Genomic DNA, 26,421 nt, shown 5'->3' with positions numbered 1-26,421 from the left:
CCAGGATTAACTCTTTCCCCGACATTGACGAGTTATTTCGTCAATTAAGAGAAAAAAATTCCGTGCCAATGACGCTTTCCTGACGAGTTTTGCGGTAATTTATAATTCCACTATTATCCACTAAGTGGCGCTCTTACCTAATTTATAAATAACTGAAGCATCAACTAATTCAACAACATTTTAAACTCCGTGTATGTTTTGATTATCATTCTGGACCTTTACAAAAATGCAATTATTTCAGCTTTTTGCTCAAAATTTAGTTTTTTTGAAGAAACCTATCCATATTTGAGAGGTTGCAAATGAAGATAGGATGAAATTTTTTTCCCCCGTTTTGTTTAATGTTTGTTTGAAAGTAAAGGGGCTGTTCTTTCATTTGATATATTGTATGTTTATATTTACAGAAGTAAATTTTCCTGGAGGCATTTTGTGAAACTTTTGTGAAACGAGGAATGAGTTAAGCGGCGAAGGCAAATCGTACAAAAATGTACGTATGTGGTCGTATGAATTAATATGAATTAGCCACCTCGTAAAATACGTTAGAGGTCTACACGGAAGACCCGGGACCCGTACGGGTCTATATTTTAAATGATCAGCCGGGTCGGGTCTCAATCTATTACTTCGGGTCCCGGGTCTGTTTAACATTGTGGGTAATACCCGAGGTCGATCGGACTCGGAGAACACACACCCACATTTAAATAAAATATTTCAAAAACAGCAACAAAAACTTAGATGAACTGTCGCATACATTTTTTCTATGACGCTCAAATTGCGTTAAAAAGTTTATATTTGTTTGCTCCAACCAGGCAGCTAAGGCGAATGTGCTCTGGTAATATTTCTCAAGCTACCAGTCAGCTTCTGCAGTGACGCAATGACTTTACCTTTGACAATTGGCTATTTTATTTAGAAGGCGGGACCTATTCCGCCGTACCGTGCATTTTGCACTGACTTCTCTCATTTTTATAATAATATTATAAATTGACCGTCTTGCTGTTATATCTAAAGTTTTCATGACTCTGCTCAAAGAGATGATAGCAAAGAAGTAAAGCTAACAAAAGCAGCCATGACACTGAACGAGCAATCGTTATTATAATCCAAATGGGCAAATATTATTAAGCAAGTTGACCCGATACACAACAAATGTAAAACTGCGTTATTAATCACCATGACTGTAAAGTGGACTTTTAAAGCTGGAATAAGCATTAAGCATTTCAATCGTCAAGAGAGGAATAACATGGATGGAACTTTCTTGGAAATAAGGATTGTGCATCACACAGTCAGGTACAAGGAGGGAGAAGACTAACTTCTATGGGTAAGACAAAAAAGTTTAATTTTCGCTACTTGTTTATTGACTTATTAATAACATTTAGCTAAAGAATATTTGCCAGTCGGGTCTGTGTCTTCCCGGACGGGTTCGGGGCCAGATTTTAAATAATAGACGGGTCCGCGTCGGTTCCGGGTCCAGCCTTTAAATAATAGACGGGTCCGGGTCTGTTCCGGGTTCAGCTTTCAAAACAACAGACGGGTCCGGGTCGGTTCAGTGTAGCACATTTACGGGTCTGATCGGGTTCGAGTAGGAATTTTTGGACACGTGTAGACCTCTAAAATACGTATGAAGTGCCATAATTCAAAAATTGTATGTTTTTTATTTAAATTTCATTGTGACTTGAATGGCTTCTGCCAACAAATCGACATGGCATTTAGCGAATTCTGACAACAAACGCAGTATTTCTAAATGGCCTGAGGCCAGGATTAACTCTTTCCCCGCCATTGACGAGTTGCCAATGACTCTTCCCTGACGAGTTTTTACGGTAATCTATAAGATTGTCTGTGTAACTATCTGAAAGTCCCTATATCACTAAGGCCTAGTCCTGGATTAATCTAAACCATTTCCGGGAAACTGCTCCTATATCTTTTAAAAAGCTAGTATAATAAAATTGCTGATTTATGCAAAGTTATATGTATAAATTTTAGTGTCAAAAAACTAAACCTGACAAATTTCATACACTCTAAAAAAAATTTACCCAGGGCTGGGTAACTATAGGACAAAACACATTTCTTGATTAAAATGACCCAAATAATGGGTTGTTTTAACCCAACTAATCAACCATGTTGAAACAACCCAGCAGTTGGGTTAAAAACAACCCAATATTTTAATATGTGCAAGAATACCACAAAGTAAATATTGTTTTTGTGTTTTATGTACAAAGTGTAGGACAAGTTTTGTGTTGTATTTTGATGTTGCTTAGCTTCTGTAACATTCTTTAAAGCTCTTAGAAAATATTTTCAGCTACAGGGTACATTTATAAATAGATATATTGTTATGCCTGTAAGTCAAGCTACATTGAAATTGTCTTCAGGCTAAGGAGAAAAGAGAAAACTCATTGTTGACAATGTGATTTGAGGTTGTGCTGTACTGGGTTATGAGGGTTTAACCGAAAAATGAGAAGTATAACTTTGACTGTGCACAAAAATCAGTGAACGACAAAGAACTCTGTCATCATGTGGCGGCCGTAATGACAGAGCAGAGTTATATTTAACCACTATATCTCTAAACAACAATCAAGCATTGCTACCTTGTTTTCTTCTGGTTTCAATATATCCTGGAAAATGTGGCCGCATTTGACACTGAATCAAACCGATGCATCTTATGCTTAGATTGTCTGTGATTATAATTTTCTTGTGCGAATTACATGACTATTGTAAGTGCATTAAATGACGTTGCTAAAAACAATGTTATATTGTATATTTGGTGTAATGTAATGTTTTTACGTGCTTTTTTATTGATGGTTGAATATGAGGAGCTCAGATGCAAAACCTTTGTGAGAAATATGATATAACCTGAATCACGCATGAGTTTTTATTCAAGTTACGATGCAAAGTATGAAGGCTGCAGATAGTGAAGCATTTCATTTTAATGGCTTTATGGTAGCAACATCCCATGTTAAAATCCAAATACAGGCTGGCATGCTTTCAATGCTGTCAAAGGTTATTTTGTGTTATTTTACTTCCCTATACTAGAAGAGCTTTGCTAGTTATTTATTGCATGGCAACATCACAATTCAGAAGTCCACTGCTCGGCTATAGCCAATAGTGCAGTAAATGATGATAAAGTGCAGATATTTGATGTTCAGTCTGTGTTATGGCCTGTAAATGAAGCATGTAACCTTGGCTGAAGTCAATTCGAGCCCGGCACACCTGTCACTTCATTGTCTAATGCGGATCTAAAGGCACAGCACACCGTCTCAGTCATTGTATTGTTTAATGTGCACCTGTGCTTTGAAAGCATATACTTGCATGGATGATGAAATCTCTTGTGTTGAATGTTGAAACAAGTTGAAGTGCTGGGTTGCCTTTTCTCTGTGATGATCATGTTATCAGAGCTTATACGACAGATATTTGTTTGCGAATGGCATTAGTCATTTTATGATTGCTGTTTAATCGAGAAGTTAAGGAGTTGTTCATCAGAAAGTCGGACCTTTTTGTTGCGGTTATGAAGTGGTTCATGTGATTATCTGGCATGCAGTCTGATGACCGTGACATCAAATAGTGACTTTTTGGGGGGTTTTAGAAAGTTATATCTAAAGTTGTTTTTTGTCAAATCTGTATAAAATGTTATGTATGTGATAATAATTGTAAGTTTCATAATATTTATTAGACGAGGAGCATCAAAGTTTGATTTCAATCATTGATTTTAATCTTTGACATGATCTAACTCACTCAATATTAAAGATATCAAGGTAATATTTTCACACAATGCTCTTTACATTATATAGGATAATTTTATGTAGAAACCAGTAATCACAAAAAATACTTTAGCTGGGTTTTTACAGACCGTGTCACATATTCATATTAGAAGAGGACCACAGGTGTTTCAGTGCCATAGACTAAAAACTAGAGGTAGACCGATGATTCGGTTTTGCCGATTAATCAGCACCAATAGTTAATTTGTTGAACAATCGGCTATTGGCAAAAATCGTTTGTCATCAAGGCTGAAAGGACGCTAATATTAGGTAGTACTTCAAACGGTTACACAAAAATTCATGCAGATAATTCCAACCCAAATGTTTTATGTTAAGTATTTTACAGAAGTATTCAAGTACTTCAAAACTTGTTAATATAATTCATATATTTTTATTTATACATTAATTTAATTTAACACATTTTCATGGTTCACTACTGTTGTCTTATTACTTTTCAGCTCTGTTTTACTTTGAGTGTTTTGTTTTTTATCCAGTATCTATTTAAAAAACTATCGGTCGATTAATCGGTTACCTGCAAGTGGGTTTGGCAAGATGAGAAATTCAAAAATCTTTAAAAAATTGTTTTAAAAGCATGCATCAGGTTTATTTCAATGCACATAGTGTATTTATGTTAATTTTATGCAATAAAAAATTACATTTGTACCATTTTTATGAAAGTTAAAACTGAATGGACCTGAAAATGTCAATTGGTGTAACTGCCAATTGCGCCAAAGAATGAGAAATATTAAATATTTTATCCACCTTGATGACATGTAAGCATAATCATCAAAAAAATTATTTCAAAATATCACACAAAAATAGATTTTATTAGTTATTTCTAAAAGTAAATTTGAATGTGTTTTTGTAATATTTGTCTGTAGCTCTGTTTTCTAAATAATCTTTGACAAATGATGAAATAATTTATGTAAAAAAATCACATTAAACTAAACTAGATGATTATATTTTATTCCACATTTTTTATGAATATGTTTATATTTTAATAAAAAATACTAGTTACACCAATTGACACTGACAGGTTACACCAAACTGACATTTTTGCAATTATCCCCCAAATATTCTTTCAAAAGGATATAAACCCAGAAATTTTAGACTTGGTCCTTAAAAAAAGAGAATATATGCAAGTAATCTGCAAATTTATTTTAACCCTTTTACATTTAATTAAACCATATGGACAAAATAATTAACATCACGTCATTGATTGACCAACCTAGTTATCGGTATCGGTCAAATCCACTATCTATTAACTAAAACACATAAAAGTTGAATAAGACTTAATTGTAACTATTTTTTCTAATATCAGACATATTTAGTTGTGGAATAGATTATGTAAATATGGTATTCTACATAACACTGCATCAATTTCGATAATCCACAGTATAAAGTTCAGGACCACTTTTTTCTGCCACCATAAAAAATTACCTGCCGCACCTTTAATTCACATAAATATAGCTTAAAACCAAAGGAATGTGCAGATGATCGTAGATCACCCTGAAACGGGTGTCTGCTGAGAGCATGGGGGGTCTCAGATACCACGGGGGAGGGAGGGGTGAGATTACAGGTTTTGGAGTCGCCCTCAGGAATGCCTCAAAGGGGTCACAGAAACAGAAAGCAGACAAATCCAAGACTAATAAGCTTTAAGCTCTGAAAATATTGAACACTCCTAATTCACACTTTTGTCATTTAAAAGAGGCTTTAGACATCCGATGCCAGTAATAAGCAATGATCGACACTTCTGTTTGTTTGGAAACGCTTGCGTGTTCGTGTGTGGCCTTGTGCACACAGACAAACATATTGACAGGTATCAGGTTGTTATTCATTGTCTGCTGTCATTGACACAGTATAGTAAACAGGCTTATGTGTACCAGATGTTTGTATTTAGTGAATCTCATAAAGTATGTAAAGAAAAGATGCAGGCCAAAAATAATGAATGACATTTTATATAAAAAAATTATATAAATACAAAGATTTAGAAATTTGTGAAACTAAGTCATTATGAATTTGCATAAAAGTACTGATTAAATCATTGTATTATTTGTTGAATTTTATAAAGGGACATAAAAAATAAATCAACAACAAACAAGCCCATGGCAGTTTGGATTAAAGTTAATTTACTTTTAGTTTTATTTGTGTATTTTTAATTTGCATTACTGCGTTGCATACAGAATAAGGATAAATACAAACAAACCAATTTGCATGATGCCCAAATTAGATAAAAATGATATTATTTCTTACCATTTATATCAAATGTAACCTGTGGATATGTTTTCATGAGGTTCACCTACATCTTTGTAGTTGTTCACTTGATCTTTTGCTGTTGTTTGGTTTCGACTGAAAGCGTGTTCAACTCATAACAGATCACATCATGACCCATCACAAATGACATCGCTTAAATATTTTAGGTAGACAACAATAAAATCATGATGGTGTAGATTTTTGCATAAAAGAATTGGTCAACATTTATTCACCCTCATGTGATTTCAAAAGGAGAATTTGACTAGTCGCTGTTAAAAACATGCTGAAGTTGCTTACTGAGAATTTTTTTGTGTTAACTAAGCTTAATGCTTCAAATATTTGTTCCTTAAATGTCTCATATAAAGATAAAAGACCCCAACAAAGCAGAATTTATCTCAGCATTGTCTTTAAAGTGTGTTCAGATTTGTCTGTAAAGGTCTGAATCAAGTCGAACAATTTTCATCAGGATTAAATTTCCTGATCTATGCAACTTACGTTCATTGTACATTTAAAGGATTAGTCTATTTTCTTTTAAAAAAATCCAGGTAATTTACCCACCACCATGTCATCCAAAATGTTTATGTCTTTCTTTGTTCAGTTGAGAAGAAATCATGTTTTTTGAAGAAAACATTCCAGGATTTTTCTCATTTTAATGGACTTTAATGGACCCCAAAACCCACCAGTTTTAATGCAGTTTAAAATTGCAGTTTCAAAGGACTCTAAACGATCTCAAACGAGGCATAAGGGTCTTATCCAGCGAAACGCTTGTTATTTTTGGCCAGAAAAATAAAAAATATGCACTTTTAAACCAAAACTTCTCGTCTATAAATTAAAGGGATAGTTCACTCAAAAATGAAAATTCTGTCATTATTTAGTCGCCCTCATGTTGTTACAAACCTGTATACATTTCTTTGTTTTGATGAACACAAAGGAAGATATTTCAAGAAATGTTTGTAACCAAAGGATTCGTGGACCCCATTTACTTCCATAGTATTCTTTTTTCCTACTATGGAAGTGAATGGGTCCACAAACGATTTGGTTACAAACATTTCTCAAAATATCTTCCTTCATGTTCATCGGAGCAAAGAAATTTATGCAAGTTTGTAACAACATGAGGGTGAGTAAATGATGACAGAATTTTCATTTTTGGGCGAACTATCCCTTTAATTGCGTAATGACGTGGAAAGGTCACATGTTACAAATATGAAACGCACATTTGCGGACCATTTTAAACAATTAACTGACACAAATTTGTTAGTATCATTCAACATACAACAACATCAGAACGGTCCTCTTTCTCCACACTGGTAAACACTGGGGCGTAGTTTCGATACGTCATCCGTGACCTCTTGACGTGATGACGTCTTACATGAGGTCACAGGACCGAAGAAAGACGAGAAGTTGGTTTGAAAGTGCATATTTTTGTTTTTCTTGCCAGAAAAAAAATCGTTTCGCTAGATAAGACGCTTATGCCTCGTTTGGGAACGTTTAGAGTCCTTTGACACTGCAATTTTAAACTGTATTAAAACTGTTAAGTGTTGGGGTCCATTAAAGTCCATTAAAATGAAAAAAATCTTGGAATGTTTTCCTCAAAAAACATTACTTTTTCTCGACTGAACAAAGAAAGACATTAACATTTTGGATGACATGGTGGTGAGTAAATTATCTGGATTTTTTAAAGAATGGTCCCATTTGTGTCTATGAGAGAGAGAGAGAGAGAGAGAGAGAGAGATCAGCTTGAATAGCTAAACATGTGACACAGTGACTTCCGTGGCAAGCGTCTGGTTACACTCACACTGAGATATCTGACTGCAAAAACACTCCCAAAATGCTCAGTCACCCCATGTGTGTCTATTGTCTAAAGAAATCTGACATTAGGATAAGATAAAAATACCTTTTAAATGAGCTCTGACTTGATTTGTATTTAATTTGTGTTTTATGAGCAAAATATTGTGGACAAAATTATCATATTAACAAGACTTTAATTTTGGATGTCAAAAAATGCAAAAAATAATGTTATTTTGTGTTATAGAATTAGCAGTGTGTTATATATGTATGTATATATAGTCATGTAGATAAATGTGTGTATGGGCGTGTATGTATGAGGGTCATAGAAAGTGAGGGACACAGAAACTGCTCTGAACAAAACAAGACACTCCTCCTACCTGGAAAAGTGGGCGGAGCTTTGCTATATCAGCATAGTTTATTGAGGCGGGGTGAGAGAGAGAGAGAGAGAGAGAGAGAGAGAGAGAGACGGCTTTAGATGTGAGTGGGAAAGTGCTGTCAGTAAGACACCGGGGATATCAGCATTCCTGAGGAGCTTTTACGCTTACAAGACCTGAACATCTGCTCCATGTTCTCCATAGATCTGCGCCTGTCTTCTCAAAGGAAATAGAGGATATTTATTGGTACACGTGGAAGCTACACTTAAACAAAAGTGGGATTTTATGTTTCAAGAGGTAAGAAACCTTCATGTTTAGTTGCATTTGTAAATCAACCTGTTGGTCCTGAGGCGCTGATGTGGCGACCATCACAGCACTGAGATCTCTGAAAGTCGTTGTGGGTGGGGTGTTTTGGCATTTGATTTGAAGTTTTGATCTTTTATAGCCCAGGGGACTTTAGATATGCTTCAAATATGTTTCCACTGAAATGTATTTTTTGAAGAACTGAAATGAGACATGAGTAATGTAGTCTGTGTAATTTGGTCTTTTGAGAATTCAATTAAAAATGTGCCAGTTTGTGTTGAAATCACTGACTTTGCAGAATATCTTAGCCATTCTGTTTGTGTTGAAAAGCTTTCAAAACCTCAGGAGAAGCAGTGTGTTTCATTTAATATTGTTAATGTAGATATTATTGCGATTCTGTTTGTTCTTTCTCTTGTAAATGTCTTCAAATTTGCTCATGATGTCTTATCAGTTCGTAATGTATGTCATCACAGTTTTATGGCAGTGAGAGCAAAGATTAATATACAATGAGGTTTCAAATGATTGGTTTCATGTTAAGCTCACTAAATTACTTTTTGAACATTTCGAAATCATTGATAAAAAAATGTTAAGGTTCTACGAAGGTTTTAATATTAAACTTAGATTCATATTTTTTAAGTATTTCATGAAAGCTGCAGCAGACCACTGACTGTTTCTGTGAAACTCAGTGAGTTCAGATTGTGAGAAAGTGAAGTGTATGATGGATAATGAATGAAAAAGCATTAAGCTTGGATTTAATTGTGTGCCCATGTGTTTAAATCTACATTAATCAGTAATCTTTGAACTTGATATTTGCTTTTAACTTAACTTAAATCCACTGTCACTATGGTGTTTAACACTACATTTACTCTGGTAATGACCAGAAGAAATCACGTTAGTATATCATTATGTTGCGTACACACCAAACGCGAAACATCGCATTTCTCGTTCTAGATTACTTGCTGGATTTAACTTTGTGTCGTGCAAATGTTTCGCTTGAGTTGAATATTTAAAAACATGCGCAAAGATGCGTTTGAGGTGAATATTGCATGTTTTAGCAGCAATCAAGCCGCCCAATTTGTGTCATTTGCATCGCCCCACACAAGTTCACGTCTATTTACGTATTTTCGTTGACTTTGTACGTTAACTACTCGCGCAAATTGTTGAATTCGCGTTTGGTGTGTACGCCCCATTAGGAGTCGTGTGATATCATTTTATTATCTCTGAACATCTTTAGGAGTCATGTGATATCATTTTATTAACATCTTTACTTTACTTAAAAACTTTCATTTTTAGTATTTTTTTCTGACACATTATTCGCCCCACACAACTTTACGTCTATTTGCGTCTTTGCATTGACTGTGTATGTAATCTATTTGCGCAAATCGTTGATTTCGTGTTTGGTGTGTATGCCCCATTAGGAGTCGCGTGATATTTTATTATCTCTACACATCTTTAGTTAAAAACTTTAATTTTTAGTATTTTTTCTGACACATTATTCGCACACAAGTTCACGTCTATTCACGTTTTTGCGTTGACTTTGTATGTAATCTATTTGCGCAAATCGTTGATTTTGCGTTTGGTACGTATGTCCCATTAGGAGTCATGTGATCATCATTTTATTATCTCTGAACATCTTTATTTAAAAACTTTAATTTTTAGTATTTTTTCTGACACATTATTCGCCCCACATGAGTTTACGTCTATTCACGTCTTTGCATTGACTTTGTATATAATCTTCTCGCGCATATCGTTGAATTCGCGTTTGGTGTGTACGCCCCATTAGGAGTCACGTGATATCATTTTATTATCTCTGATCATCTTTACTTAAAAACTTTCATTTTTAGTATATTTTCTGACACATTATTTGCCCCACACAAGTTCACATCTATTCGAGTTTTTGCATTGACTTTGAATGTATGAGTTTATTTGCGTCTTTGCATTGACTTTGTATGTATTCTAATTGCGCAAATCATTGATTTCGCATTTGGTGTGTACGCCCTATTAGGAGTAGTGTGATATCATTTTATTATCTCTGAAAATCTTTACTTAAAAACTCAAATTTTTAAGATTTTTTCTGACACATTATTTGCCCCAAACGAGTTCACGTCTATTCGCGTCTTTGCATTGACTTTGTATGTAATCTACTTGCGCAAATTGTTGAATTCGCGTTTGGTGTGTATGCTCCATTAGGAGTCGCATGATATCATTTTATTATCTTTTAACATCTTTACTTAAAAACTTTTATTTTTTTGTATTTTTTCTGACACATTATTGAATAAACGCATCAAGTCCTTGTGATTTATCATTTTAAAATATTGCATTTATTCAGTATGTATTAATTTATTTTTCTTAAAAAAATATTTGTTTATTTGTTAACATTAGTAAATGTTATGTAACAAATACACTTTTATTGTAAAGTGTTACCATTCATTCTCATCTTTACAGTGAGTTGTTTACCAGCTTTTGCATATTTTATCCAATTACATTTTCTTACTATACAGAGTTCAACGATTTGCGTGAGTAGATTACATCCAATGTAAATGCAAAGACGCAAATAGACTCGAACACAAGCAGGGTGATGCGCAAAGACGCGAATTGGGTGGGGCGTTTGTGCAAAAACTCGCTATTTTCTGCAAACGCGTCTTCGCGCAAGCTAAAAATATTTAACTCAAGTAAAAAATTCGCATGACACGAAGTTAAATTCTGTGAGTAATCTGGAGTGAGGAACGCGATGCCTCGCGTCTGGTGTGTGATGTTCCCGATTATTTTGGTAAAAATCATAATCCGATTATTTAACACAATTACTTAATGACTTTGAAAATATGCATTTATTTAACCTTTTTATTAAGTAAATCTGTCTGTCTGTCTGTCTGTCTATCTATCTAAAGTTGATGACTGGAGGGACTTTTGAAATTCGAGAGGGACAAAAGATGATCTCTGCACCTTTAGAGGGAGGGAGGTACTAAGTACTCAATTCAATCCATTTGTATGGTGTAGTTGGTAGTTGACCATCCTTGGAACCGCTCTGGAGTTTTTATTTAGCAGTTTGAACATCTTAATAGAACTGATCTTCAAAGTGCATGATATGAGGTATCATTCATGTAGAAATAGTTCATACTTGCATTCGAATAATCGCTCCAAGTAGCAGTAATAAGAACAGTAGTCGGCGTCATTATTTCTCCTACCCTTGCAGAATGCATGATCATGTAATATTTATTTATTCATTCGACTTATATGTCATTACGTACAGTACAGTCAGATGCAGGTACGCTCAGCTCTTTTTGTTATTAGTAAAGAGACGAAGGTGTGGGTAAAGTGACAGTTCAGCACTTGGCTTGTTAAGCTGATCAGGGTTGTGTCTGACGTGTCTAGCGCCGTCTGTGCAGCTGATATAAAGGCAGGCCGCTGCGTTTATCAAACCTCCTGTTAACCATCATAGACAGCAGGTTTCGGTACACAGCTATCCATTAAAAATGCAGGCACACCACGGTGATAAAACATTGATTCATGGGAAGAGAAGCGGGCTGTTGGATGTGGGAAGCTGTGGGAACTCTTGTGCTGAGTTAGTGTCATTTTATCAACCATATAGTGTTTATGTGTTTGATGAATGTGAAGTTTGTGGTGTGAAAACATTTGCTGTGTAACACTGCCTCAAATGGCAAAAATGAATTAAATTTTGGATGAATATTTAGCCCATTTTATTTTATTTTGACTTTATGATGGTTAAGCACATTTCGCCCTAAATTCTCACTAATTTTTAGGGCTGCAAAATGATTAATCGCGATTAATCGTCTGCAGAATAAAAGGTTTTGTTTAGATCATATATATGTGTGTGTGTATTGTGTATAACAATTATGTATATATTTATATTTATATACACACAAACACTTTTTTTTACATCAAGTATTTATAATTATATTTAATTAAATTATATTTAAATATGAAATGTATATAAACACATGTAAATATTTATTTAATATATACTTGCATAAGTGTGTATTTATATATATACATATTAACACACACGCATATATGATGTAAACAAAAACTTTTATTCTGCAAACGATTAGTCGCGATTAATCGGTTTGCACCCCTACTACTTTTATGCTTCATTTATGTTGATTTTGCTGTAATTTACAGTTATTTACACTTCATCACCTCGGAAAAAAGACTGAAACTGATTGAAAACTGAAACTGCGATGCTCTGCACATGTGCAATGACGTACAATTGGCGTAAAATTTGGAGCAAATGACCATAGACAATAAAAAGTACCTAGACCATGCATTGGCCGCTTTGGTCCACTCTTGCGATACGTCAGCAGTGCCGACATATTAGATGTTGCAAAACAAATGGGAGTAAAACTGGCCAGCTGCGTTTTTTTTTTACTTTTACATTTCTCAATGATTTTTGATCTGTGTGAAGTTACATAAACGCTTAGTCGCAGTTGCTTAGATTCTCGATTGTTATACGACGCTCCATGTGCTCGTCGTTTTCTATGACCTGAAATAGATACTAATCCTGCTTTCCAAAGCAAATTAAGTGATTGTAGGAGAATGGCTTGTATGCGCATCTTGGACATGGCGAAACTTAATATATTCGTGCAATTCAATGTGCAAATGGCCCGATCGTTATTTAGTGTTCATGTAAACGCTATGATAGGATTTACCGAAGAAAATTTGATTTCAAGCAAAAGGTGTCTTTGTGAACATAAACGTCCTTTAATATTGCAGTAAAATATGACCCTGAAGTGTTATTGACAGGTCTTCTGATATCCATACGAATGTCATTTACTACAAATCAAGATGAATTTCATTGACCACTTATGGTGACCACTTAGCTGGATTTTATTGGATCAATGTTGAAAAGTCAATGCTGTGTGAGTGTTTGTTAAAGGTCTGGCGCTTATTCAGGATGAGAAGTCTCACCTTACATGCCGAGATCTTTAACTCTCATTCATTGAGCTTTCTTCATCTTTGTCCTGATCTTCTCGTCCTCCCTTTCTCTGCTCCGCATGATGTGCAAGTTTCAGTTTTCACGCTCTATTGTCAAATTCAAGGAGGTGTAAAAATGAGTGCACAAAGGTGTGAAGATGCCCAGATAGCACAATGAAAAGTGTTTTGAATGCTCTCAAGGTCAGGCTAGGCAAATCAAACCCGCATAATAAACAAACCTAAGAGGAAATATGTTCAGTTTTTTTTCTATTGCCTTAGTGGTTATTGAACAAATTGAAGGAAATGTAACCATAATCACAACTCCAAGACAAACAATTTATATACCTGACTGTGATACAGCGTCTGTCGGACCACCCAGATACGTATGACAAATCCTGACTGGTGTAAGTCTGTGACGGCAATGCAAAATAGCCACACTGGCTGTCTGCTTACACAACACAATGGGACGTCAAACAAATCCTTGAAGTATTATATAACTATCGGTGAGGACAAGCAAATTGTGTCTTTCAAATTTGAAGTTGGACGTTAGGTGTTCTTGGAGATGCGGTTGTAACAAAATGTGAATTCCTGAGACAAAATAGTTATTTTTTTTGGAGAGCACAGTCTTAATGTTTCGTATGTATCTAGTTCAGCCCATCATCCATTTTCCCATATCTCATCCTGACACCCGTCAGAGCTTTTCTTACGTTGTTTGATAATCTGCGATAATCTGTTAAAGCTTAGATCCCAATCTTACGCATCTCAACTGAGGAATCGATCTCTTACGGTACTTGGATTCTCACAAACATTAATTTGCACGCTTGGCGAGTCTGGGCTGCCGGCAGAACTGTTGTGTTTCTCCGAAGAGAACCGTGTAGAAATTCCAGGTGCTGATGCATTCCAAGTCCCAAGGCTCTTTGGGTAATTATTTAGTAAAGCTCGTATAATGAGAGAGCAAGTGTGCTATGCTTCAGCAGGCATCACCCATAAAAAAATACCCTCCCTTGGAAACCACAAGCTGTTCGGCGCTGTTGCTTGGTGCCGTAGAACCAAAGATCCCAATTGGGACTTTGCTTGACGGCAAAATGTAACAAACCAATGACTGGCAACTGACAATGTCATGTGAGCTAACCCAAGTGATCGCAGTATGGTTTAAAAATCCAATTAATTTTTGTCATTGAGAAATCAGACATATCTGCAGTGAGCTTAGAGGTTAAGCGATGATATTGAAATGTAAATATAGGTGAACGAAGCACAGTTATTCATAAATATAAAGTTTAGTTGCAGAATTTGTGTCGAACTACACTACCCACAATCCTTAAGAGATCTGCACCAATCAGAGAAGTTGCTGTTTCCATAGAGCAACCCTGCTGCAATATCAGCCGTCAAATCCCGAAGATGCATTAAAAACGGAGTAATGAAGTTTTAACTCTCTATACTTGCAATGTATATTTTAGGGCTGTCAATCGACTACAATATTTAATCTAGATAAATTGCATGATTGTCCTGAGTTAACTCATGATTAATCGCAACTTAATCGCACATTTGTATCTGTTCTATATTTGCCTTTATTTAACACTTTTTAAGTTTTTAATACTCTTATCAACATGGGCGTAGACAACTTTGGATGCTTTATACAAATGTATTTTTATTATTATTGAAAGAGTGTGCAAAAATAATTTTGGTAAAAAAATCCAGTTAAAAGATTTTTTTTTTCAATGTTCGAAAACAAAATCACTGCATCCATACCTTAAAATCACCGGTAAAACTAATAGATTTAGCACACACAAAGTAAAAAAAATCAATGTTAAACTTTTTTCTTTCTTTTATTGTTCGATTCCCATCCCCAACAGTTAACTAAACGTTCACTTAAAACATAACAGATTATATCTGCGTGAATTCTTCTCAAAACAGATATTTTTTAAACTGTAATTCATCACTTATCTCTCTTAATAACAATTTTAACATCAATCAAGCCCCGCACTTTATTTTCTCATTCCTGCATGTTTTAAAACCAAAATGTCAGATGCGCAAGTAGTGATGCATAACGATTAATCGCAATTAATCTATAGCAGAATAAAAGTTTTTGTTTATATTATATATGTGTGTGAACTGTATATAATAACTTTGTATAGATAAATGCACATACATGCATGTATATATTTAAGAAATGTTTACATGTGTATATGCATTTGTATATTTATGTATAATTTATATTATATATAAATATAAATACTAAATATATAAATATATTTTTTTTCTTAAAATTATACATGCATGTGTGCGTATTAATATAAACTTTTATTCTGCTATAGATTAATCGCGATTAATCATTATGCGGGATGGTACATCTCTCAGAAAATGTACAAATAAAGATAATTTTAGACATTTAATAACTATTTATTGTCTAATAATCGCACGCTAATAAAATTAGTGTCGTTAAAATGAATTGCAAATGAATGCGTTACTAACGCATTCATTTTGACATCCCTAGTATATTTGAAGAGTTTTGTTGCAAAACGAGATAACCACCGTTTTTTTAATTGTTTAGAAATCTCATTTTTTGGTTGTGCATTCCAATTCATTTCAATGCAACTGCAGTTGGTTTGTTTTGATTTAAACCTTCATAACTTAAAAAATACAGCTAAGTAGCACCATAAAACAAAATAATAACATGATAACATAATAATAAACATGTTTTGACAAAAATGTTAAAAAATGGATTTATCACGATTTATCAGTTATTAACGAAACTCTTCATTTGTATACATAGAGTTGAGGACTGTTAACTGTTTATTAATAATAATAATTAGTATTAATAATAAATAGTATTCATAATTACTAGTGTTTATTTTTAATATTTGTAATATTTAAAAATGTCAAATTTATTTTTTATACTTATGTTTTATATTCTCAAATAATATTTTTTTAAATTTGTTTACAACATCATTCAAAATGCTTTGGCGCAGGCTTAGAGCTAGTTCATATATAGGGGTACAATACTCTATGGGATCAAATAAAAAGTGGTCGGACATTGTTGCACATATTGGGGGTGTGGACTGGTGACCCATTCTGTCAATGGGTGGTAAGTAACCGCAGATTTTCAGGTTCATTACACTTGTAATAATAGCTCTGTGAAATAAGGCAGTCAGGGGGGAGTCGAGAATACACACTTCCCAATGCTCCCACATCAGGAATGTGCTGTTTCGCAACACACACATTCCACTAACAGTTTGTCTGTGAAGCCGCAAATGCCTTTTCCCGCCACAGATTCAGAAAACACCGCCTAATGTGACCTAAGTTTCGCATTCCTGACCTTTCTCCAAAATTTACTGATACTTGAAAGGGCCCAACACAGACCCTTGACCTTCACCAGCAGGAGGAATGAGAAAATCGGTCCTGTCTTGTTAGGGGTTGAATTCAACACAGTTTCTGAACGTTGGTAAACACGCAGCATACCTTGGATGTTAACATTTGGTTTAATGAGCAAAACAACACTACTAGTCAAACTGTCAGAAAAACTGGTTAATCAGTCTTCAAGTAGCCTAAATGAGACTTTAAAAGAGGTAAACTGTCAGATATGTAGCTAATAAATAGGCTAAATAATCTATTTATTCAAAATTACTGTTTTAGTTAAGAATCTGTCAGTCACGGTACATTCACACATGGTGTACGCGTTAATGCTTCTCATTTACTTTGAATGGGTGACGTTGTGCGTTGCCAAACTATATTGTGGATCCATCAGTGTCGCTTCACTGCCGTTGCTGGTAGCATAAGTTGAAAATGTTTCAACTTTTCAAGCACCAACGCGTGCGTCAGCCAATCAGATTGCCAATTACGTTTATGCAAGATTGGAAACCGCGCAGCATGTGTTGCGGCCACTATGATTGGCTGTTGGCCACGCTTCAGACACGCCTTCCATCAAGCATTAACGCTTACGTCTTGTGTGAATGTACTGCGTGAGTATAACTCACTAACTGACTAGTTGGTTATTGGACAGCTAGTTGACCATCTTGACTATCTCTCCTTCAAAAGAGCACATTTTTTTTATCTTAGAAAGCATTAGATGGATGCACCTGTCTGAAACTTTCCACTTCTTTTTCGTATTATGAGATGAGAGATTGGTCTTTGGTTTTATTATAGCCTCTCACAGTGGGTGATATGCACCTGTTCGGTCACGCATTGAAAACAGACTAGTGCCTCAGGATGTTGGCAATACCTCAGGTGTTGATATTTATCATTTAGATGAATTTAGAGCGGATGTAAAGACACAGAACATTGTTGTAAATTATTCAGGGCGTCAGGCGTGTACAGTACAGCTGCGATGAATAACTTATGAACAAAGTCTTGTGTTGCATGCAGGCAAACTACATGAATAGAGTTGATCTTTCAGAATAAATACTCTTGATATGGCTGTAACTGTTTAAACATTATTGCATTTCAAAATTGGAAAAAGTGGAAGACTCCACATATGGAAAAATAAGCTTTGAATGATTGGCACAAATGCTTGTTCACCCTTCTGGCTCTGTTACAAGGCAAATTTTCTTTGCAGACTCGCTTTACACCTGGACAGAAATTAAACTGTCCACCTGTCGATAGCACCGAATTTGTGATCCTAATATCAGACAGAAAGTTTCTCACAGTCACATGCGGATTCGTTCTCCAGATCTGCGGTGCTGAAGTTGATGCAGCTTCTGTTTTTCGGCTTCCTGACAAAAATTCTTGCCCACACGCTTGCAGTCTTTGTGGCTTGTGTGATTTTTGGGCAGGGAGTGGAGACAGCCTCTTTTGTTTTCTCAAGCTGGCTTTGTTTAGGTTAAAGGTGAAGCTTGGTCACTTTTTGTGCCCTCAGCATTCCTCAAGGGTCAGTGCTTCGGTCATTCAACGGTCTAATTGGTGTCATTCTCAATTTAATGGTTTTCACATATAGGCACGACTGAGTTATGGAGACTCATTTATGATACTTTTTAAATAACAAAAGAATAGATATAGGGTTTGAAATTGATAAAAAAACATTATTTTTCAGAAAACAAGATACTGGATAGGGGTCAGTTACAAAAACGGTTTGGCAAGATGAGAAAAGTATTTTTTTACTTGTTTTAAAAGCATGCATCAGGTTTATTTCAATGCACAGTGTGTTTATGTTTATTTTATGGAATAAAAAATCAATTTTTATGAAACTTAAGACTGAATGGACCTGTAAATGTCAAATGGTGTAATCGCCAATTGCGCCAAAGAATGAGAAATATTAAATATTTGTACCACCTTGATGGCATGTAAACGTAATCATAAAAAATTTAAAATTATTAGTTATTTCTAAATGTACATTTTAATGCGTTTTGTAATATTTGTCCGGACATATGCTGAAAACAGCTCTGTTTTCTAAATAATCTTTGACAAATTATATGTAAAAAAAAAAAATACAATTACACTAAACTAGATGATTAGATTTTATTCCACATTTTTTATGAATATATTTATATTTTCATCAAGAAATACCAGTTACACCAATTGACACAGACCGGTTACTCCACATTGACATTTTTGCAATTATCCCCCAAATATTCTTTCGAAATGAAATAAACCAGAAATTTTAGACTTTGTCCTCAAAAAAGAGAATGTATGCAAGAAATCTGCAAAATTATTTTGAAATTTTAACCCTTTTACATTTAGTTTGTGTAGACACAAAATAATTAACGCCAAGTCATTGACCCAAAAATCATTTGTGGGCGGTTTTTCAAACAGGGCTTAAGTCTAGTCCAAGACTAAAGTGCTTGCTTGAGCTTTCTTAAGTGAAAACAGCTTGCACTGACATATCTTAACATATATCAGTGCCATCGTCTCAAGAAGTAATGTTTTTTGTAAGGTATTTTTGTAAAAACTACCTAAATGTTTACTACTAAAAGTTCATGGGATTTGCATCATGGGAGGGGCTTCTGCGACTCCACTGAGACTCCGCTCGCTTCCTGTAATAACGTCACTACTACAGCAAGGTCCTTATTGGTTAACGCGGCGCGGAAATCCGCCAAAGTTCCGTTTTTTCAACTTGCGCGTTTCCTGTGGCAACGCTCAATTTGCGACGCGCGTTCCGCACCATTCGCGTGTACCGCGCCACAGAATGCCTAATCACGTCTTTGCATTGACTTAACATGTAAATCACTTGCACTTGCCGCCTCTACCGCGTCTGGTGTGAACCCTACATTACCATGTTTGAAAGATTTACTCACAATGCAATGCTAACAGGAGATAACTTATAGGCTGTGAGTCCGAAACTGTTGGATATATCATAATGTCGGGTCTTTTCCGCATCAAACGGCCCAGGAACTGTTGCCTACAATTCGTGTGTTTGTTGTAGTCCAAGAAAAGAGATTTATGTTGGAGACGTTGTTTACTTTGGGGTTTTTACCTTTTGCATACTGTTAACATGTACTAATACACACTTACACACTAAAGAAAATGTAAAATCGTGAATCGGACCATAGGTGCTCTTTAATAATAACAGATAAAATCGTTGTCAATTTATGCATTTTTTAAATAAAACCCAGATCTGCGTTTTTTGCCAAAAATGTTGTCCAATAAATATTAAAGACTGTACACCTCATATTTTTATGGTTTAATCTGACCTCAGTTGGAATTTAAAGCAAATTTCAATTCAATTCAATTTTATTTATATAGCGCTTTTTACAATTGTTAATTGTTGCAAAGCAGCTTTACATAAGTAGATGTAAAGGAGAACACAGAAAATCAATAGATAATATAAGAAGTAGAATATAACGGGTAAGGTTAAACCGTACAAGCTAGCGTATTAATAATGTAACGTATACCGTAAAGTGCTAAGTTAAGCCAAAGTTGTCTAACTCTCCCTGGGATGAAAAAAACCTCTAGGAGAAAACCCGGTGGGAAAAACTCCTAGAAGGACAAAAACCCTTGGGAGAAATTAATATATTTATACATATAGATACGGTAGGGATAGGAAGCGGGTAAGCGGATTAAATTGGTTCAGCCAGTGGTCGCGCATCGGCTAGGCATCAAATCTATTGCACCCCCCCCCCCCATTTAAAACCAAAAGAAATCCATGACACTCCTTGCCTATATAAACATATTGTGTTTAGGCAGACATGCATTATTTTGGATCTGATTGTTGATGCATGGTATGAGCAACAGACTCATTATAAAAGAATGTCTGTTCGGTTATGGACGGAAACTTCATGTTGAAAAACTGAAACTGCAGTAATTCATGCGTGAAAGAAATAACACGTTTGTATAGTACGTGTTGATTCAAAGCACTATAATTACTCAGTCATCAGAGAGGAAATGAGTAGAAAAATGTTGACCGCAGACAGACTCACGTTTGGTGTTGTTTGTGGAGGGCATGTATAGGACTTGCTCTGTGATGTTTGACAATAATGGACAAACTGTGTATAATTCTGTTAATAATACAGCGCTGTTAAGTTGACTGGTGTAAATGTAGGAGGGAAAGAAAATGTAGGAACCACTGAAGATGCACAGCTTTGCTAAATGCATTGATGAAATTTCCACTGAAACAGGACGTTAGGATGGCTCCTCCCATTTTTAAAGTGCCATTTGGCAGAGATATCGCCAGCCTGTACTGTAATACAATACATCATCTGAAAGGTGAATAAATAAGCTTTCAACTGATAAATGAAAAGCATGGTGAGGATAGGACAATATTTGACTGGAGATGCAACTATTTGAAAATCTGGAATCTGAGGGTGCAAAACAATCAAAATATTCGCAAATCGTATTTAAAGTTGTCCAAATATATACTATCTAAACTGCTATGAAGGGCCTATGTACTTTTAGTTTATTTATTTTAGTTTTAAAAATTATATATTTATTTATTCCCACCCCCTTTCTCCATGTGTATATTTATTTATTTATTTACCCATTTTTTGCGTTTTATTTTTTTTAAATGCTTTGTTAATAAAAAAGAAAAAAATTCATTTAAGTCCAAATTAAGTCCTTGTTGACAGTATGAAATTACAAAAGGTATTTACAAAGTATCTTCACGAAACATGATCTTTACTTAACGTTTTCCCCAAGTTATCTCGTCAATTAAGAGAAAACGCTTCCCTGCCAACAACGAGTTTTTACGGCAATCCATATTTCTGATATTATATTCCGATATTTCCGATAGAAGGTAAAAAGAGAACAAATCTGTTCTTTATCAGTGACATTGGAGTAAAAAAATCTAAAGTTTAGTTTTATGTGCTCACATGAAACTGTCATGTGTAAAATTTTGTTTTAAAAGTTTAGTTTCGTATGCTCACGTAAAACTATCGCGTGCGCACATGAAACTATCGCTTACGCACGTGAAACTATAGCGTGGGCACATAAAACTATCGCGTTTAGTTTCACATGCCCATGTAAAACTTTCGCTTTTACATGCGCACTCAATAGTTTCACGTGCGCACGCGGTAGTTTCACGTGCGCACGCGGTAGTTTCACGTGTGCACGCCATAGTTTTACGTGAGCATACGAAACTAAACTTTTAAAACAAAATTTTACACATGAAAGTTTCATGTGAGCACATAAAACTAAACTTTAGATTTTTTTACACGCGGTAGTTTCACGTGCGCACGCGGTGGTTTCACGTGCGTTCGCGGTAGTTTCACGTGCGCTCGCGGTAATTTCACGTGCGCTCGCGGTGGTTTCACGTGCGCACGCGGTGGTTTCACGTGCGCACGCGGTGGTTTCACGTGCGCACGCGGTGGCTTCACGTGCGCACGCGGTGGTTTCACGTGCGCACACAAAACTAAACTTTATTTAATTTTTGCTCCATGTCCCCTTAGGGGCTCCATAGTTCTTTCATTTGATTTATTGTACTTTTATATATTTCAAGAAGAAATGCCTAAAATCATAAAAAATGCTGGCTTAATATCCTAATGAATTTTAGCATTAAAAAAAATCTATAATTTTTACCCATACAATGTATTGTTGGTCATTGCTACAAATACACTCTTGCTACTTATGACTGTTTTTGTGGTCCACTACTGTGGGGTGGAGATGCCACCCTTATAAATCCCAGTTTGATGCATAATGAGTTGAGACAGCAATAATTCTCTCCTGTCACAGCCGATCTGTTTGCTTTCTCAGCACCGCATGCATTTCATGATTACTGATGAGAAAGCATCGCATCGAAAGCTACCAAACATATTAAGTATTTTAAATGTCTTTGTTTGTTAAGGAAGCCACAAAAACATTAGACATGTTGGGCCATGTGTTAGCAGTAAGGCGTTGTAAAACACAAAATAATCATCATCAATCATTTTCCATGTTGTTTGAGAACAAGCACTTGTGTATACAGTCAGTGGGAACTGAAGAGCATCATGAGATTTTTTTGCAAAAGAAAATATGCATCTGTAAGTTCAAAACTTGATTCTTGTATTCTGGAAGATATCCGCTGTTAAAGCATCTTGCATGACATCTGCTTGTGTTAAGTGAAAAGGCCACGCCTCTCGTGCATCTTCCTCAGATACGTCTCCACCGTTCCCGCAAAATATAGATAGGACGATGAGGGAAGATTGGGATAATTCCAGTAATCATAGCTTTCGGATGACTCTTTCAGATGGGAGGAGACAGGAAAGTTTTAGATGTGACTGGGATGGGTCTACATTTTTGGAACAGTGCCTGCACATGTGTGAGTGATCGAAAATATGTGAAGATCTCAACGGATCAAAGCAGGCCGTGATCCACCCAAATCCAAAGCAAAAATAAAACGATAAGACCATGCGAGATATGGTTAGGTAAACCTACTCCATGATGTATTCGTGTAGATAACTAGTAAAAAATGCCTGTTTGAACCTTTCAATGTGAAAATTGGTCTTTTACTTTATTTATATTGATGCATTTGGCAGACACTTTTATCCAAAGCAACTTACAAAGTACACCTTTTTATCATTATCAGTGTGTTCCCTGGGTTCGAACCCATGACCCTTTGCGCTGCTAATGCAATGCTGTACCACTGAGCTTGATACTCAGGAGCTATACAAGAGTTATTGCATGTGAAGGAGGGACCTGGCTATTAAGTTGGCTATTAGAAGCCACCAGGAACCGAATAACAAAATACTAAACCCCTCAAAGCACCTTAGCAACCACTTAACAATGCCCTAGCAACCATCCCAACACCCCATTAATTTAAAGTAACACAACCTCCCATATATGAATCCAGTATTTGGATGAACATAAATCCAAACTGTCATCCTAATTCATCTGGCACCTGTTCATTCTCTCTGAACAATCTTCATCTTTCACGTCCATTTTTTGTAGTCTTGGTAACCGTAGGCTGTTGAAATGTGTACCCGGAGGCCAGCGCCTTGATTTAGTAAGAGCCTGTCGGAGCTACAGGAGACAAAGGAAGATTTGTTTTTACTCTCCAGTCTTCGGCACACGAGCCAAAAAAGTTGCATTCCCCAGCTTCAAAGCAGGCAGGATGCTTCAAAATTAGCCAGCAGAGTTTTCGAACAAACACTAAGTCTTAAAACTTTGTGTCAGTGATTTATACATAATCTGAAAGGTGAATTAATCATGTGTCCCATTAAAAATGCCTGTCTAAAATTGATTCTGAATCGCAAGGCTGCGATTCTGTGTTTCATGCACAGCTTGTGCGTGTATTATGGCGTTTCGGTCAGTAGGAAGTCCTTATCAATCTAAAAATCATTATGAGTCGGAGTCGTTTATAACGTGCATTTAAAAAAGCGTTAAACAAAATCATTAAAAATAATCCTTATTATCATGAAAATACCTGAAACAATTTGATGAAACATACATTTTCCTGTAGACATTTCCTGGAATAGCGTTTGTAACGCTACTTCTTCTGTGGCACAAAGGGTGTTTTTGCACTAGAGCGCCCCCTGGCTTTGGGATGTGCTGTGATTTCACCAAATTCATTCAATTCATTTATTGAGAATTTGCACGATTAATCGTTACAGCCATACTTTCAATTGATATATATTGAAATTGAATTTGAAAATCTGGAATTTATGGGTGCAACAAAATCTAAATATTGAGAAAATCGCTTTGAAAGTTGTCCAAATATATACATTCTAAATCGCAATTAAGGGCCTATGTATTTTTATTTTATTAATTTTAGTTTAAAATTTATTTATTTATTTCCCCCTTCATGTGTATATTTATTTATTTACCTATTTTTAGTGTGTTTTTTAAAATGCTTTGTTTATAAAAAAGTAAAAAAAAAAGTTAACTCCTTAGCGACAGTAGGAAATTACAGATGGTATTTACAAAGTATCTTCATGAAACATGATCTTTACTTAACTCTTTAACGGAGATATCTCATCAATTAAGAGAAAACGCTTCCTTGCCAGCGACGAGTTTTTACGGCAATCCATATTTCTGCTATTATCCCCTAGGTGGTGCTCTTACCAACTTATAAAACACTGAAGCATCCACTGATTTAAAAACAGTAAAAACTCTGTGTATGTTTTGATCGTCTCTCTGAATCTAATCTCTAATAAAAGTCCTTTACAAAAATGCAATTATATAATTTGTTATTTTTGAAGAAACCTACCCATATTTGAGAGGTCATAAAAAGAGAACAAATCAAGATAGGATGACTTTTTTTTTTCATTTGAATTATTTTGTATTTTATATATTTAAAGAAGAAAAAAATTATTAAAAAATGCTGGCGCTGGCTGGCAACTTTTTTAAAAGTTAATATCCTAATGAATTTTATCATAAAAATCTATAATTTTTACCCATACAATGTATTGTTGGTCATTGCTACAAATATACTCTTGCTATTTATGACTGGTTTTGTGGTCCAGGGTCACAAATGGACATTAAAGTTTAGATGACTTCAAATGGCTCCTACAAGTTGATGCTCTTATGTTGACCGATAATGATTTATTTACATTTATCTCAATTACCGAGAATTTAAGAACTTGCTGTATCCAGAAACCTGATTTTAATGAGATAAAATAATTTAAAATTTAATAAAACACATGAAGGTTATGTTTATAGCAGGGTTTTTCAAACTGGGCTTCACAAACCCCTGGTGGTTCGTGGGGGAATTGCAGAGGGTTCGTATGTTGAAAATTAAATAATTACAACGAAATCATAAAATGTAAGTAAATAATTTTAAAATAAAAAGTAAATAAAAAAACTAACTAACAAAAATATGTTTAATGTACAGATAAAAAGAAAATTACCAGATGAAGGTTCATTTACAGGTAATAATAATATCAGTAACTACATCAAATACTACTAATAAAATAAATGTTTTTGAAGGTAAACAAGCAAATGTGCCATTATTTTAATAATTTCTTAAAATTTCAGGGGGTACTTCAAGTAAATATTTTGTCAAGGGGATTTGGCTGACAAAAAACGAAAAATTTTTGTTATGAAATATTAGGAATGTGATGAAAATTGCCCTAAAATTAGGCTTCTTTTCCTTTAAGCAGAACGTAACGTATACTTTTTATATTTTGACTTCAGAGTAAAATATGACCCAAACATTTCTGACTTCACCCAATCGTAATTCACTCAAAATCTAGTCCTCTTCATGAATATTATCTTCGAATTGCCCTGAGGTTGAACATCCATCATTTGATGCATGGCAGCCTGCGTTGAATGTTTTCATAAATCCAGATAAGCATCTTTTCGCAACATGCGTAAAAAGCCAACATTTATCATCTCACCCTTCGGAAAGGTATACATCTAATTAAGCGTGGCCCGAATGCTATATGTTACCTTAGCGAAGCCATCTGTTCCTGCTGTGAGCTTCAAAGTAAAGTCGGACGCATATGCCGACTCTGAACATCTACGTTCTGGCTGTCTGCTCACATGAGCGTTAATCTGCAAGAATGCCTTTGAAGGAAGCCAGCAGTGCATTTAATTGGAGCAGAGCTACGCGTCTGAGTCTGTCAACTTCCAGCTAATAATAACTCTCGAAATGTGGTTACCCACCGGACCTCATGTTCCTCACGATTTCTTGTCTCGTGGCTGGAAATCCTTTAGGGTTTGAGTGGTCCAAAACAGAAGAGACAGGAGGC

At 35.2% G+C, this 26,421-nt stretch overlaps 1 protein-coding gene across 3 annotated transcripts in view; it reads left to right on the top strand.

Annotated features, from left to right (window-relative positions):
- The window catches only part of LOC141349013 (ras association domain-containing protein 7-like), a 51,815-nt gene that overhangs the window by 13,273 nt on the left and 12,121 nt on the right, over positions 1 to 26,421 (top strand). Inside the window, exon 2 of one of the 3 annotated variants that reach the window (XM_073868877.1) lies at positions 8,360 to 8,452. The exons of the other annotated variants lie outside the window; for them this stretch is intronic. The gene's annotated coding sequence lies outside the window, so the exon portion shown is untranslated. The remainder of the gene's footprint in view (positions 1 to 8,359; positions 8,453 to 26,421) is intronic. 3 annotated transcript variants of the gene reach the window in all.

The sequence above is a fragment of the Misgurnus anguillicaudatus genome, chromosome 6, assembly GCF_027580225.2.
Source record: "Misgurnus anguillicaudatus chromosome 6, ASM2758022v2, whole genome shotgun sequence".
NCBI lineage: Eukaryota > Metazoa > Chordata > Actinopteri > Cypriniformes > Cobitidae > Misgurnus > Misgurnus anguillicaudatus.
This window is presented reverse-complemented; position numbering and strand designations above follow the sequence as displayed.